Below are 16,550 nucleotides of genomic sequence, written 5' to 3'. Positions count from 1 at the left end.
ACGCTAAGAGGATATTCAATCGGCTACACTGCATTCCTGGAAATTTACTCTCCTCTTAGGCACTTTATTAACCAACTTCTGAATTTCATTTCTTTTGCTTACATCTAACTTAATTTAGAAATTCTTCTTATGGTAAACTTAATTTAAAAAGTTGAGTGTTACATTTGTCTTTACAATGTTTGTGGTGAGATTAGTAAGCAGGATGTTGAGAGAGTTGAGATTATAAACCATGGAACAAAGAGCTCAAGTTAATCAAAAGAAAATTGAAACATTAATTCTTTTCTTCTGGTTTTATTTCATTTGCCTTTACCACTGGCTCTCTCTACACTTAATGTGTTGTAGGGAAGAATAAAGCAGCACTCCGCTCTGGTCCTCAGTGTGACAGCATTAGGTGAAGTCTTTAGGCATTCATGAGGTCATGGCCTGGAACCCCCAGGAATGAAATGAAAGCCCAAATAAAAGGCACCCCAAAACACTCGCCCTCTTCTGCCACTGAAGGAAACAAATAAGTCAGTTGTCAACTGGAAGGTCACCCAAATCAAGTCATGCTGGTATCCAGGTCTGCCCCTCAGCGTAGGAACTATGAGAAATGAGTTCCTGTACGCTAACTAGCCCACTCTACTTTGTTGTGCGCAACATAGAGCTGCTTGCCACTGTCAATTCTGGAAAGTTGCCTGCTTTCCCTTCAATTTTTTTATTTATATGACACATTTGATGAAATTTAATAAATCTGTCAACTTTTTCATTATCCAGTAACATGTATATTCCGTAGCATGAATCTTATGACACACTCATGAGTGAAGAAAATTTAAACATTTAATCAACACATAATTTTTAATTTTTTATTAGATATATTTCTTTACTTACACTTCAAATGTTATTCCCCTTCCCAGTTTCCTGTCCATAAGCCCCCATCCCTTCCCCTCCCCCTCCCCCATACGGGTGTTCCCCCATATATCCCCCATACTGCCCCCCATATTCCCCAACACATATTTTTTAATTCTTTCTAATAACATGAACCTTCATCTTCACTGATTTCTACTAATACAATAAGTACCGTGCCTGTAAATATTTACTGTCTTACTATGGTTTATGTTGAGTATTATAGGGAAGAAAAGAAGGACATAATGATATTATAATATCGATTTTAAATAAGAAGGTTTTAAAACATTAAAAAGCTTGATCTGTGGGTATCAAATTTGTCTCTGGTGCGTTTATTACCATCAAATCAGTGTTTCTCAACCTTTGCCTCACATCCCCCTTAGTAAACTTCTGTCTCCAAAAATATATTATGATTTATAGCAGTAACAAAATTACAGTAGTTGTTACAAAGTAGCAATAAAAATAATTTTTATAGTTGGGGCTTACCACAACTATATTAAACTGTATTAAAGGAGTGTAGCATTAGGAAGGTTAAGAACCACTAATCTAAAATTTCCACATAAATATGCTATTATTGCTCTAAAAAAATTCATTTTGCTTATCATCATCCTCTCGCTTAGATATTATCCTTACCTTATGGAAAGCATCTTTAATAAAGCTAAAAAGTTCACTTTAAAATGTGTTAATAAAGTCCTTAGTCATAGCACTTAACTCTGAATGCCTAACTATTTCATTCGTGAGAGGTCAAAAGTTCTTGATTATACTCCCCTTTAAATTATAAATAAAAATGTATGCAAAATAATAGTCTGAAAATATATATTTTACTGAAAGTCACTATGATTCACTATGTCCCCTGTTTCGGGACCAATAGGAAAAAGAAATGATGGCTCCAACCTATTAACCTTGACGCTGAACACAAAGAAGATGAAGAAACTGTTTTAATCAGTACTAGAGAGCACAAATGTAGAGGTAAGACATAATTATTTAGAAGTCGGGCTGGAGAGATGGCTCAGCCGTTAAAGGCTAGGCTCACAACCAAAAATAGAAGTCAATCGTATAGATATGTCACGCTCATTTAGCAAAATAACATTAGTGACTGCTACATCAGGGCCTGTGATGGGCTAGAAGCAAAGCACCAGACAAGGATTTCCTCCTATAGTGTATTTCAAAAGGCAGCTCAACGGTCGGTAGACAGCTGCCTCCGTAGTAGTAGACTTATCCCAGTGGGAAAATCCTGCCTGGCCTATGATGTTGTATGTATCACCCACAGCTACATATTAATGTTGATGACAATTCTCTCCCAGCATCTTCAGGGACTGTAAGGGCAAGCCCACTGGGAGGAAGCCTCTAGCCAAAGTCCAACTTCATTTCTTTATATTATTAAAGTATATCAGTCCTCAGTAACAGACTTTTACCAACTAGTCCTGATGGACAGTCAACAGCAGTGACAACTGCCTGCATCCCTTTGGGGACCTCAGGAACTTCCCTGACAAACAACTCACAGGGAAGTAGCTTGCTCATGGCACTGAACAAAAGGGAATCTTTAATTACTGTTGGCAGGAACTATTGAGATCAGTGTGGGATGTCTCAAAAGTAAAAACAAAGACAATGTTGGACTTTCTTGATCACTTAAAAAAAATCACTATTTGGGCTGGAGAGATGGCTCAGCGGTTAAGAGCACCCGACTGCTCTTTCAGAGGTCATGAGTTCAATTCCCAGCAACCACATGGTGGCTCACAACCATCTGTAAAGAGATCTGATGCCCTCTTCTGGTGTATCTGAAGACAGCTACAGTGTGCTACAGTGTACTTACATATAATAAATGAGTAAATCTTAAAAAAAAAAAAAAAAATCACTATTTGACTCTGCCATGCCACTCCTTGCCAAATACCCAGCGGCTCTAAATTTTATGACAGAATACTTGCATGCCTATCTTTATTGCTGGTCTAGTCATCCTATCAAGGAAATGGAACCAACATAGGTTGCCATCAACAGACCAGTGGTTAAAGAAAATGGACATATGTGTACATATACACTATGTAATTGTATTCAGCTGTGAAAAATGAAATCATGAAATTCACAGGACTATTGATAGAACTGAAAAACATTGTATTAAGTGAAGAAACTTTGATTCAGGAAGACAAACATCTCCTGATCCCTGAGTGTGGATCCTAACTGCTAATATTGTTATGCGCATGTATGTGGTCACCAGTATGGGTAGAACCTGGGAAACTGGAAAGGGGTCTATAGCTGGTGGGAAGAGGCTTTAATGGGGAGGAGGGTAGTAGAATAGATGAGATATGAAATTGGAATGGGGATCACCAGGGAGAGAAATGCTTTTATTGACTTTAAAAAAGAAAATTTCCTTTTGAAACGTGAATTGCCACAATGCTTTCCTTTTTTTGCCATGGACTGTACTATGAAATCTTTTCGTCATAATTTTATCAAATATCCAAACATACTTTGTGAAGTAGCCTTATCTCCACTTTGTCACTGTGGGTATTGAGGACGGCCATAAGTAAAGCAGTTTGCCTATTGCCCCACTCCAAGTGAAAGCCAGACTTAATCACAAGTGTGTCTGACTTCAGAATATGGCCCAAGCAATCAATTCTGGTGAAAAGCTAGGAGCTCTGTATTGCCAGTCTACATATGTACCAGAGGGTCTTGGTCCAGACAAACTATCAAAACATGGCGGTGAAATCTGACTATCCATCATTCTCTTGTGAGAATAAGAACATGTTAATTTTATCAGTATATTTGCTTTCTTGAGGTATGCCAGAAGTAAAAGAAACAATGATGTTATGTCATTTTTAGAAAATGAAGTGTGTGTAAGTTTTTAGACTTAAATATTTTATTTTATAACTAGACAACGGTGCCTCTGATAAACTTAAAACATTTTTCATTTAGACAGATCCTAATTTTTGTTTTAAAAAAAAGTGAATAAGATCTAAACTACTGAAATTGCAAATTGCAAATTACTCTGATTATCAACTTGAAGACAGAGGCTATTTCTCACCTGTACATCATACAAAGTTGACACAGGGCCTGAGGTATGGCACAGATAAAGGTCATTCAGTTTAATTTATTAAAAGTAATGACTATAAAATGTGGATGTCCCAGCTTGCAGGGCTCAGCAAAAGAACTTACACTAAGGAGGCTGACTGACAGTAATTAAGAAAGCTCAAACAGGGCTTCTTTGAAACCTTCGGTCATCCTCAGTTTACCTGATCAAAAGTCACAGCAGATCATTTTATACTTCCTACGGTGTGTCAGAACCGCTCTCAGGATGTTACATAGAAAATCGTACCTGGGGGAGGGAGGGTGGGATGGGGGTTTCCGGAGGGGAAAGCAGGAAAGGAGATAACATTTGAAATGTAAATAAAATATTCAATAAAAAAGGAAATCGTATTTAACTTTCAGTCTTATTTTACTGGCACACAAGTCGACAGTCTGCGAGTCTATCCAGTACATCGTCAGTGAGAATCTCTGCGAGGAGGCCATGTTTGCAAAGAGTGATGATGATTAGAACTGCATTGGTGTACACAGGCTGGAGTGCTGCAGGACCACAGGCACCTAGAACTGCTGAGTGGTCACTCTTTACCCACCTGTGCTGGAACCAGCATCCTGTGACTAAGAGATAAGCATTTCGGAATCTGTTATCCTAGCAGAACACTAGGTTCCACCAACCCAACAGCAAAGGATGTCATCAGATAGCATCTGGGGCCTCTAGAAGTGTTTCCCTTACCTTGCTGTAACCATCTCCTGATGTACTCACCAGCGTATTTTAAACTTGCCTTGATTCTTGATTCTTGTTATTCTTTAAAATTATAAAACTCTATGAAACTGCTTCCGCATGGGAACATGGAGTTTGTAGTGACATAAATCTGTGTTCCCAGACCATAGAGACTAAAATTTGGCTCTAGAATGAACTATTTCTTATTCCCTTTAAATCCAGAACTGGGGGTGGGGAGGTTATTTGATTTTTGTTTTGTTTTGTTTTCATAGCCAGAGAGTAATGGGGAAATCCAAAGCCAAGTGAACATCATTATTTGACTATCTAAGATAAGCAACCTCCTGAGAAACACTAATAATATATTTGGTTTTTTTATTAATAAAACTCCAGAGTGTTATATCCTCATTATAGTCACTTACTATAAAGAATATACATTTGTCTGGATGGACATACACACACACACACACACACACACACACACACACACACACACACACACACACACACGATATGTTTTAAACATGTGTCCTTAAGTGAGTTGGGTCTTTCATTCTCTATTTCTCAGTTTCTATAATATTTTAAAAACAGAAGTGGGAGCAGAAAGGAATGGGGTGAGGAAATGTTTCTATTATCAGTGTTTCAATTACAAGCTTTCCTCTTCACAACTACATAAATAAGGACATTTTAATACCCTAATTAATATCCATTTTTAACTCTATGCCGTGTTTTTATTGCCTTCCTCTCATTAAAAATCTAATGAGCATTAGCATACTGACAAGGATAATAAATGTCGACGATTCATATTCAGTTATTAACACTAATGATTTTCCCATTGGAATGTAATATATGTTTCAGCTCTTTTGCCAAAAGCTCAATGATACTTTTATCTCCAGTCGACCAATTGCACATTTAATTTAATACCTATTAAATACAAACAGCAACTCTGAAATTACATTAGAGTTGTTACCCGAGCCATCAAGAGCCTGCAAGCAGAAAGTGAAGATTAGGTAAAGGACTGATGCGCGTCACAGAGTAGACAGACATGATAAGCAAATCCTGCCTCAGGAAAACGGCTTGTAACAGCAAACAAAGTAAGTCGTGGGACAGACTGAGCCCAAACCAAGGCAGAAGTTGCTGTTCGTCACACAGTGCACAGAGAGGCATCATTCAAGGCATTCTTCCTTCTAGAACTTTTTCCAAAGGGCAAATTTTACCTCAAAGTTTTATTTCGTAGTATTCAAAAAAAAGTCATTCTTGCCAATATTAGTACTACTTCTCTGAGATAAATTGTCACTTTCTTTAAAAAGTAAGGAAACAATAATTTTAGTTAAAGTTTTATTTTGTTTTCGTTTCTCTACATATATATGTGGAGGGGCACACGCAGATGTGCAGGTGCACATACCCATATAAATGTATGGGAGAGCAAGAAGTTAACATCCAGTGTCTTCCTCGACTTCTCTCTACCTTATTCTTTGAGGCAAGGTCTTTCATTGAACCTCAAACTCATCAATTGACTAAAATGACTGATTAGCAATTTCAGTCTCCTGTCTCTGCCTCCCAGGATGAGAATAATAAGCATTGTACCCTCTTATGTGCCTTTTACATGAATACTGGAGATACAAACATAGGTCCTCTTGCCTATGAAACAAGCACTTTTCCCCATCACTTTAGCCCTACTTACGCTTTTGTTTTATTTTATCTTATTGTATTATAAAGAACTAAAACAGAGATCACTCTCTTGCTGGTCAACTGTTCTCCTGGGCTATGTTTCCCAGTGGCCCTAGCTAAACTTTTAAATGGATACATGAAAACATAAAATGTATGCATATTTATGGGGTATCACTTGCCATTTAAACATATAAATCAGGTAATTTAAAGACCAGATTGCATATACCTGTCTCCTTTACATTTACCATTTTTTAGGGCAAAATCACTCAGAATCCTTCCTCCTGGTTGTTGCATGAAGTTCATTATTGTGACCCATAATCATTCCACTGGGCTATAGCACACCAGAACTTCTTTCTTTTTTTCCTATTATTTATTTATTCATTCCACATCCTGATCACCACTGACCCAGAAACCCTCCCCCCATGGAGACCCTCCTCCCATCCCCCACCTCTTCTCCTCTGAACAGGTAAAGCCCACCCTGGATTTTCCCACACGCACACACACACACACACACACACACACACACACACACACACACACACACCCTGGTGCATCAATTCTTTGCAGGGTTAAGCACATTCTCTCCCACTGAGGCCAGACAAGGTATCCCAATTGGGCAATGGATTCCACAGACAGACAGACAACAGTTTTATAGAAAGTCCCCACTCCAGATGTCGGGTGACTCACATGGAGACCGAGCTGTACATCTGCTAATATATGCAGGGCTTCAGTCCAGGCCGTGTATGCTCTCATTATCTTCTTAGTTGTTTTGTAACCTATGGCACACTCACTTCCATTAATATACAGGCATATAAATGTAATTAGCTAGGGTCCCCATACAAGCAAAACCATGACATTTTTGTTTTTCTAAATCTTAACCACCTCACTTACTATAATGCTTAATACATACATTATCCTACCAATGTAATTTCATTTTTCTTTTTAGCTGAATAAAGGTCCATTGGGTGTATATGTGTCAATTTTCATTGTCCATTCATCTGTTGATTTGATGAACATCCAGGCTGATTCCTGATCCTTGGTATTGCGAATAAGGCGGCAGAAAACATGGATGCTTAGTTATCTCTGTAGTAGGAAGGAGAGTCCTTTGAGTATTTGCCCAGGTTCACTTTTTTGTGAGATAAATTGGAGAAGTTGAAGGAATTTGTTTGGATGTCAGGAGGGCTATTGTGTGTAAAGAGGTTGTTGGACCTGAAATTAGGGACGATGTCAAAGCAGGCAGCTTATGGGCATAGATGGTCCCTGTCTGAACACTGAACTACACTTACACTACACACACTCATAAGTTCGCCTACTCTTAAACACGGAAGCAGCCATGTGGCAAATGCACCACACTTTTCTTGAAAATGTTTCACTATCTTTGAAATGAGTGCTGCAATGATTAATAATGTGCTATTGTCTGGTTCAGAGGAAATCCATAAACGTAAAGAAAATTTCTAAGATTTTTTTGTCTAAACATTTAAAAATCTCCTAAGTTCAAATTTTTATATCAGTGTACGAATTTGGAAAAAGCAAGACTTCGTACGATAGCTTTTTATCTTAAGGAAATGAAATTAAATAAAAACAAAATTTAAAATTATTTTTATCTCAAGCATGAGTTGTTTGTAAAAGAATTAAGATTTATCAAATGACTTGAGTGGACTTGAAAGTGTAGTTTCCCAAATCCTTTTTTTCTGGACAGACAACCCTTTTTTTCTGTAATGCAAAGTAACTTCCTCTCTACAGGAAACAAACTTGAAGGTTGCAAATCTGTGTTCGCCACCTGCAGCACAGACCTACTATATGCAGACCATTGATGCGGACCCACTGTACACTTCCTCATGAGTCTGCAACAGAAAGAGGAATCCACACAAATGCTTAGACATCTTTTACTTCAGAGTTTCTTATCTTCTGCAGTACACATGGAAGACTTACAAGGTAATTTCATGGCTTTTATAGATGAAAGTGTCACATCCAAGACCAAAGGAGAAAAGGCAGTGTCCGCTCAAGAATTTTTAGGAAGATAAATGATGTGTTTGTAATGTTTGGGTACAAAGAAAATGCCTGGCGTGTGTTTGCTTTTCCTTACGTGCTGCCAGATAATTTAAAACCTAATCAGAAGAATGCTTGTTCTAGGGATCACATGGTCCTCAGACATTTTCTATCTTCTCTTTCAGCTTAGTGAGGCCATGCTGACATAGATATGGCTGATATACTGTACGGTAAAGCCCAGTGTTGGTAATAACAGCTTGAAGGTAACCAAGTGGGAGAGTGCCTCTTGTTAGCTGCCTCCTTCACCCTCAGTTCTGGGTGATTACAGTAGACCAACATCACACTCCCCTTCCCCAGCAAAGTTCCCAGTATGTGGTCCCCTTCTGCCACCAGACATTAGCTTCTGGTGCAGTTCTCAGATCTTAGGCAAACTGATTTCCCAGGTCCACTTTCCAGGTTCACTGTGCTCTGATGAAAATACAGATTTTCCCTGAGTCTTTACTTCAGTAACAGCACAGGCTAAATGGCATTTATTTATTCAAAGCCCATATCCAATTTACTTTTCACAAGGTCCTTGAGGCATTGCTAGACATGTCACAAACATTTCCTGGTTCTGACAGCGATTAACAAATACACACAGGCACATATGACTTTTGATCTTTTCAATTAGATTAAAGGAAAATTAAACAGCTCCAAAAATCTGGACCAAATCAATAGTTTCAATCACATATTCTGGCAGATAGTGCAAATGTTTGTAAATAGTAAAGAAATAAAGTGCGAGGAAACTATTTACAAAGATTCATACAGGAAGCTCTCCCTCCCTCTCCCTCTCCCTCCCCTCTCCCTCTCTCCTCTCCCTCCCCTCTCCCTCCCTCTCCCTCTCCCTCTCCCTCTCCTCTCCTCCCTCTCCCTCTCCCTCCTCTCCCTCTCCCTCTCCCTCTCATGAAACTAAAGATACCTCCAATAAGAAACATACTAAAGTATGAGGAACAAAAGGAAGCTTAAGGATTCGGTCCTACAGGATGCACTACAAAGCTAAGCAAATCTAGTCTCATGTTTTTAGTGATGTTTTGTTATTCTATTCTTTAAAAATTGAAGTTTTCCTCAAATATTTTATCAGCTCCATGAATATTTATTAAGACGTTGTGATACTCAAGGTCAACATTAGTCTCCAGACATATAGGCACCAGCATGTGTACCTGCTAACACATGCATGCACACATAAATAGATCATACAACACACACACACACACACACACATACACACACACACAATCAATCAATCAATCAATAGCCCCAAATATATTTGCTTTATATACTTGCCTTATTCACTAATTTTTATAGCCTGCCAATCAAAAATGTGTAATTTAGAGACTGGAGAGACAGCCCAGCACTTAAAGACATTCATTACTTTTACAGAAAGCCAGAGTTTGTTTCCGAGAGCTCAGGTCAGACCACTTACAACCAGCTCTAACTCCATCTCTAGAGGGATCCAGAATGGACACTTCATGATGAAGGTATGAAAAAGACAATGAATAACGCAATTGTCTTTAAGTATGTAGCCAAGAAGCATATTGGGACTTACTTCTCACATGACATCACATCAGAAAACATCTTTATTCATTACTCAATTCCCTCTAGTTTGGAGACATAATAAGCTTCTTTTTATACTAATAGTATCTCCCTACAATAAAGGAAATATTTTGTGCTAGCTAATAGATATTTCCTCTCTTCCTTTGAAAGTCTGGGAGTTATATGCACACATGCATATGCACATACACACACACACACACAAGTAAAAGTAGTAAAATAATTTTTAAAATGTACCTTTGTTAACACTTTTCATTTTATCTGTTTGTGTTTTAAACAAGAATTACAAAATTATTTTTCATATGATGCCATCCTACTAAAATAATAATTCTTAAAAATAAAATATACAGTGGAAGAAAAGTTAAAAATAAGTTAGCAATCCATTTTCAAGACCAGTGTAACGGTGGGAAATCAAAGAAGATTGCTTCCCTCTTAGACTCAAATGGTCACATCTCAAGAACATACCAGCTAATTCTTGCTGGGATGATTGTGCTCAAAGGCCAAGTGTATTTGTGAAAAAATGTGCTTTTAGAACTCTCTTTTTTTTTTCAGAGAAAATACAAAGCTTTAAAGACTAGCTGAAGTGCTCTAAGGTCACACTGTGATGTCCAGTGCATGAAACTGAAACTCAACTTGAAATCTCAAAATGTAGTCACTGCCCCTCACGGCAACAGAATCAAAGGGCACCATTCAGCAGGGACACACATGATAGCGCACCCAAAGGCATGCTGGGGATAAACAGAAAGTCCGAGAAACTAGAAATCCAATCCATAACGTGGGTAGAAATACCTCCCGAGACAGTGAAGAAAACATACTTGTACCGAGAGCTTTAAAAATATGCGTTATGTCCATGCTGTGGAAAAGTCACTTTTAAATAAGTTTGGTTGTACATTTCCTTTGCAGGGATGTTACGTATATAAGTCCATAAACACTAAATGTGCTGAAAATGCATGCTCATTTTCTTTGACTCTCAAAGGCCTTCGACTTTCATATAGTTATGAGGACTGAGATTTTCTTTAATGTGGGGCTGTACCTTCACTATGCTATAATCTGGGCCACACGTGTGTTCTTTCAGAGCATGGGGTACAAAGGAGAGTCCTACATCTTCACGTGGTATAATCACACTATGTCCAGTGGGGCAGAGTGAGAAACCAGAAGGATGCCACACTCAGATGTGAGAAGTCATGACACGAAGCCTGGGAAGCAGAAGCTAGAGTGAGAAAGGAATGTTAGAAAGCAGCCATATAAAGAAAGCACAATGAGGAGGTAGTGGGGCACTTGTGGGAAGGCTCGGAAGTAACAGCATGGAGGAGTTGACGGAATAAAAGGAGGTCAGCATTCCCAGAGGACTGAGGAAAGGTCTTCTGGTAGAATAGTAATTTCGTGTTGATATAGGTATATTTTGAAACTGTAACATGAATCTCTCATGTTTGTATTGATCAAAATGCAATGAACTTTGTTTTAGCACCGGAACCTTTTATATTAAATTTAACATGAAAACAGGAAAGTCACCTGAAAAGTTTTGATCTAGGGAAAAAAATCAATAAAGCATGACACACAAAAAAAAGAAGAAAACATGAAAGAAGATGAGTTCATTAAAGATAAAATTAGGCAAAGAAGTAAATCACCAGTTCAAGTCTTACCAAGAGAATGGAGGTAGAGAAAAAAAGTCTACAGATATATTCCTGCATGGTATATTGTGTAGTGCTCATACACTACACATACCAAAACTGGAACAATGAACAGAAAGTTAACACAGACCTTGCACAAAGATGACATGTAAATTGGTGAATGGTCTCAAGACTGTGTGTTGAACATCAGACAAAGCCAGAAATTTAAAAGGGGCTGTTGTAGTTATGGTCTTATTGCTATGAACAGACACCATGACCAATGTAAGTTTTATACAGGACAACATTTACTTGGGGCTGGCAGGTTCAGAGGTTCAGTCCATTATCATCAAGGCAGGAGCATGGTAGCATCCAGGCAGGCATGGTGCAGGAGGAGCTGAGTTCTACATCTTCACCCGAAGGAAGCCAGGAACAGACTGGGCATCCTCAGGCAGCTGGGAGGAGGGTCTCCAAGCCCATCCCCACAGTGACACACTTCCTCCAACAAGGCCACACTGTCTAATAGTGCCACTCCCTCGGCCAAGTATATGCAAAACATCACAGGGCCCCAGTGGGAAGTATGGTAAGGGAGGTTGGCTAATAGATTACAGATAAAAATGAAAGTAGAGATGGGATGGTGAGCACTTGGGATGGAGAGGCTTAATTAGGGAGAGACTTAGAAGTATGGAAAAGCACAGCCAATGAAGGGAAGAGATAAAGGGAAGGTGTATGAAAAACCACATGGAAGCCTACTCTCTCACAACACAAATTCAGAAATAACTGGGGAGATGGATATTAGAATACATGTGAAATGAGAGATGAGGGGGAGAATACTGGGGCTCTAGGGATGTAAGTGAAGGATGAGAGCCAGGGAATAGGGTACAGGAAGGTTAGTGAGTGAGTTAGACCCTACTAAGAACCTATGAAAAAGCCATAAGGAAACCCACTCATAACTAAACTTGGAAAGACAACCTTTAAAAGAAGTTTGGAGGGCCTCTTCATTGTCAGCAAGTTGTGGCTCACATGCTTTGAGAAAAAAACTGCTAAAGGAAGCCTTTCAGAAGACCCTCATGGATCTCAAGCTCGACTATTTGGACCTCTATCTTATTCACTGGCCACAGAGACTTCAGCTGAGGAAGGAGTTATTCCCCAAAGAGGATCAAGGCAATACCCTTAACAATAAAACAACGTTCTTGGAAGCCTGGGAGGGCATGAAGGAACTGGTGGACCAGGGACTGGTGAAAGCTCTGGGCGTCTCCAACTTCAATCACTTCCAGATCGAAAGGCTCCTGAACAATCCTGGACTGAAACATAAGCCAGTGACCAACCAGGTTGAGCGCCACCCTAACCTCACCCAGGAAAAACTGATCCAATACTGTCCCTCCAAGGGCATCACAGTCACAGCATACAGTTCCCTGGGCTCCCCAGACAGGCCTAGCGCCAAGCCAGAGGACCCTTCGCTATTAGAGGACCCCAAGATTAAAGAGATTGCCGCCAAGCACAAGAAAACCATATCCCAGGTTCTGATTCGGTTCCACATCCAGAGGAACATGGCACTGATCTCCAGATCTCATGACACCAGCTCATATACAAGAGAATATTCAGGTCTTTGACTTCCAGTTGAGCAAGAGGAGATGACCACTATCCTGTGCTTCAACAGAAACTGGAGGGGCTGCCTGCTGCCTGGGACAGAAACATAGAGGAAAATCCCTATGACTCAGAATACTGAAGCTGAATCAGCTCATGAGGCTTCCTCTTTGCAGATGCATACCTCACTCCTGCAGTCCCCTTTAATCCCAGCCTGCCTAACATCATGGTGTGGGCAAGGCTGTGTTTAAATCCCCACGCTGAACCAGGAACAAACTGTTGCAAGCAAATGTGACTCGGAGAAGTGAATGGACATTTCCTCCAGTAATTTGATCTAAGCAAATATTTGTCAAAAAAAATAGGAGCTCTGGTAACAGTTGAGGGTATACAGATAAAATAATAAAAACCGTAACATTAAGACACACACACACACACACACACACACACACACACACGCAAAAGAAGTTTCAATACAATTAACCTGTATGGTGGACCATCTCACTTAGACCACATGGGTTATTAAATGAAAATTGCAGTACAATGCATGGGATACCTCCCTAAAAGTGATTGGTCAGGAAGCCTCCATTGGTCTCCAAAACAACACAAGCAATTGCCATTGTGCTGGATTACCCACCATAACTAACTCATAAGACCCGATTGCTGCAGATAGCAAACACACTGCCTGCAGAATGGTAAGACCAATCAAAAACCAGCCACAAAACTTCCTAGTGGCCAGATTTCATGGAGAGGAAGAGTGAGGTGCAGTCTACTGTGGTAGATCACTGCAACACCATGACTTCCAGCTGCTCCCAGGCAGGAGCCCTCTGAAACTGTAAGCAAGCTCCCAATTAAATGTTTCCTTTATGACAAGCTCACAAAATTATGAAGGCAGAAAAGGTCCACTTTGTGCTGTCTGCAAGGTGAGGACCAGAGGTCAGGATCGGACGTTCCTATGGGCACAGGGCGTTATTGTATGAGTGTTGTGCTGAGTCCAGAGGCCCAAAAACCCAAAACACTAGTGTCCGAGTGTGTGAAAGGATGGACGTCACAGCCGAGAGGGAAAACCCACCATTTCTGTTGTTGCTGTGTTTTTTTGTTTGTTTTGTTTTTGTTGCTGGTGTTGGTGTTGGTGTTGGTGTTGGTGTTGGTGTTGGTGTTGGTGTTGGTGTTGGTGTTGGTGTAGCATCTAGGCCTTCATATGATTAGGTGAGACTTCAGTACGGGCAGTCTTCTTTATTCAGATCACCAACCTACTTTCTGATTACTTCCTGAAGCTCTCATATACACCAAATCCAAGGTCTATCAACCGTCCTGGTGTCTCTAGCCCTGCTGTGCTGGCACTAAAGTAACCGTGACTCCAGCTCCCACTGAGAATCAAGTGCTAGCTTGGCAGATCTAAGAAATGAAGGGCTAAGAACCACCCCCTTTCTGTGTTTTGGCAGATCCCTACCTGTTGGCTGCTCTCTATTTAGATGAATACTGTAAAAGGAAACTGCACATGTGTATCTATTTAATAAAAATGCTTCTGTGTATATCTATTGAAAAAAAAATGTTTCCTTTATAAGAGCTGTCTTGGTCATGATATCTCCTCACAGCAATAGAGCACTAAGACAGTGCTATACATGATCTTCTGACATACTCCTTTCTAAGGACCTATTGGTAGTTTATATTTATTGGGGGCAGGGAAACCACTCTTCTTTGGTGGTGTGGTCATTGGCAGGGTTACCACACTCCTCTGGAAGGCTCCACACCAATACACACACGCTTAGCACTAAGTGAACTCAGTACATTATGTAGACATAAAATTAGAAGAGGGTCTTGTTGAATCTTCTCAACACTGGGGGCACTGGAAGAAGGAAACGGGAAGAAATATGATAGCTCAGTGTACATTTATATGGCATTATCAAGAACAAAGAAAATTTTAAAGTAAAATAAAATTTGTTAACTAATTTAGGACAAGGAGCCTTTCACAATTTAAATAGTTTTAATTATTTATGGATATATTAAAGACAATGTAGATATAAACAAAGGTGCTATAAAAAAAAGAAAAGGCTCACAAACAATAGAAGTGTCAGGGGGTTCTGACAGAGCAGAGGTGACAGAAAGAATGTGTAACTGTGTTCACCATCTCGGTGCTAGTAATGACTTAACCAACACCTACAAACACAGATCTGTATTTGTAAGATAAAACAAGCCATCAGCTGATTTTATAAGCTCTTACAGGGAGCAAATGCCTATCATTCATAAACCAATTCGACATTTTTAGTATCTCTGACAAAAAGTTAACATACCAGTTTTGAAGATAAGTTGCCACAAGGTAGAAGAGTTAGAAAATTAGCTTCAGGTTTGCCCTTTTTTCAGCCATCTAACCTTAAGTATGGTAGCCCTGCATCATGATTAAGAGTACTAGACTGTTGGGGAGAGGGCAGCAATGGGGGAGGGTTGGGAGGGAACACCCATAAGGAAGGGGAGGGGGAGGGGGATGTTTGCGGAAACCGGGAAAGGGAATAACACTTTCGAAATGTATATAAGAAATACTCAAGTTAATAATAAAAAAAAAAAAAAAAAAAGAGTACTGAAGAGAGTGGGTAACTGACGGCAGAGTCTAAAATGCTAGGGAAAGCTGCACTAAATAATAAAACAGACCACATTGGAAGAGAGCATGGAGTCTGGGAAATCTGATAGGGACATTCTTGACTGATTGGTTCAATTTAGCATTCTTTGCTAAGACCAGCAAAGACCTGGATTTAATTCTTCCTCAATCCAATCATCTCCACAGTTCACAGATTCTAACTCTGATGGGCTGCCACAGACACACACTGATATTCACAAGGGAAGCTGACTGAAAGAATGAATGTTAATGAGGGACTTCCTCCTCTCGTTCACAGCTGAGGTGACAAAAAGCTTCCTTCTGCACGGAGAGGCATCTATGTCACTCATGGCTGCCAATTGTCTTAGTATTTCTATTGCTATGAGAAAACATTACAGCTAAAAGCAACTTGAAGAAAGGGTGTATTTGACCTTATAGTCAAATTTGAGTGCATCATCCATGGAATTCAGAAAAGGAACTCAGGACAAGAAACCGGAGGCAGGAACTGATGCGCAGAACATGGAAGAATATTGCTCTTGACTTGTACATCATGTCTTGCACAGCCTACCTTTTTCTAGCACCCAGGGCCACCATCCTAGAAGTTGTACTGACCATAAAGATCTGAGACCTCACATATCAATCATAAAGCAAGAAAATGCATCAACAGGCATACTGAGAAATGGGAACATTTTCTCAGTAGAAGTTCTCTCTTCCAAAATGACTCTAGCTAGTATCAAGCTGGAATACAATTAGCCAATACACCAGTCTGCCTCAGCTGTATAAGCAAGTCCCTCATTTTAAACGTTATAATATTTTATAATAACATCCAGGCATTCATACAGTGGAACAGCCTCAACAATAACTAGAAATTCTCATTAAGTTAGTATCTGGTAAAGTGTTTTTA

The 16,550-nt window shown here is 39.6% G+C and overlaps 1 pseudogene; it reads left to right on the top strand.

Moving 5' to 3' along the window:
- The first annotated feature begins 10,940 nt into the window (after positions 1-10,940).
- LOC116906097 lies at positions 10,941-13,198 on the top strand (annotated as a pseudogene).
- The last annotated feature ends 3,352 nt before the right edge of the window (positions 13,199-16,550 follow it).

The sequence above is a fragment of the Rattus rattus genome, chromosome 7, assembly GCF_011064425.1.
Source record: "Rattus rattus isolate New Zealand chromosome 7, Rrattus_CSIRO_v1, whole genome shotgun sequence".
In the NCBI taxonomy this organism is placed as follows: domain Eukaryota; kingdom Metazoa; phylum Chordata; class Mammalia; order Rodentia; family Muridae; genus Rattus; species Rattus rattus.
This window is presented reverse-complemented; position numbering and strand designations above follow the sequence as displayed.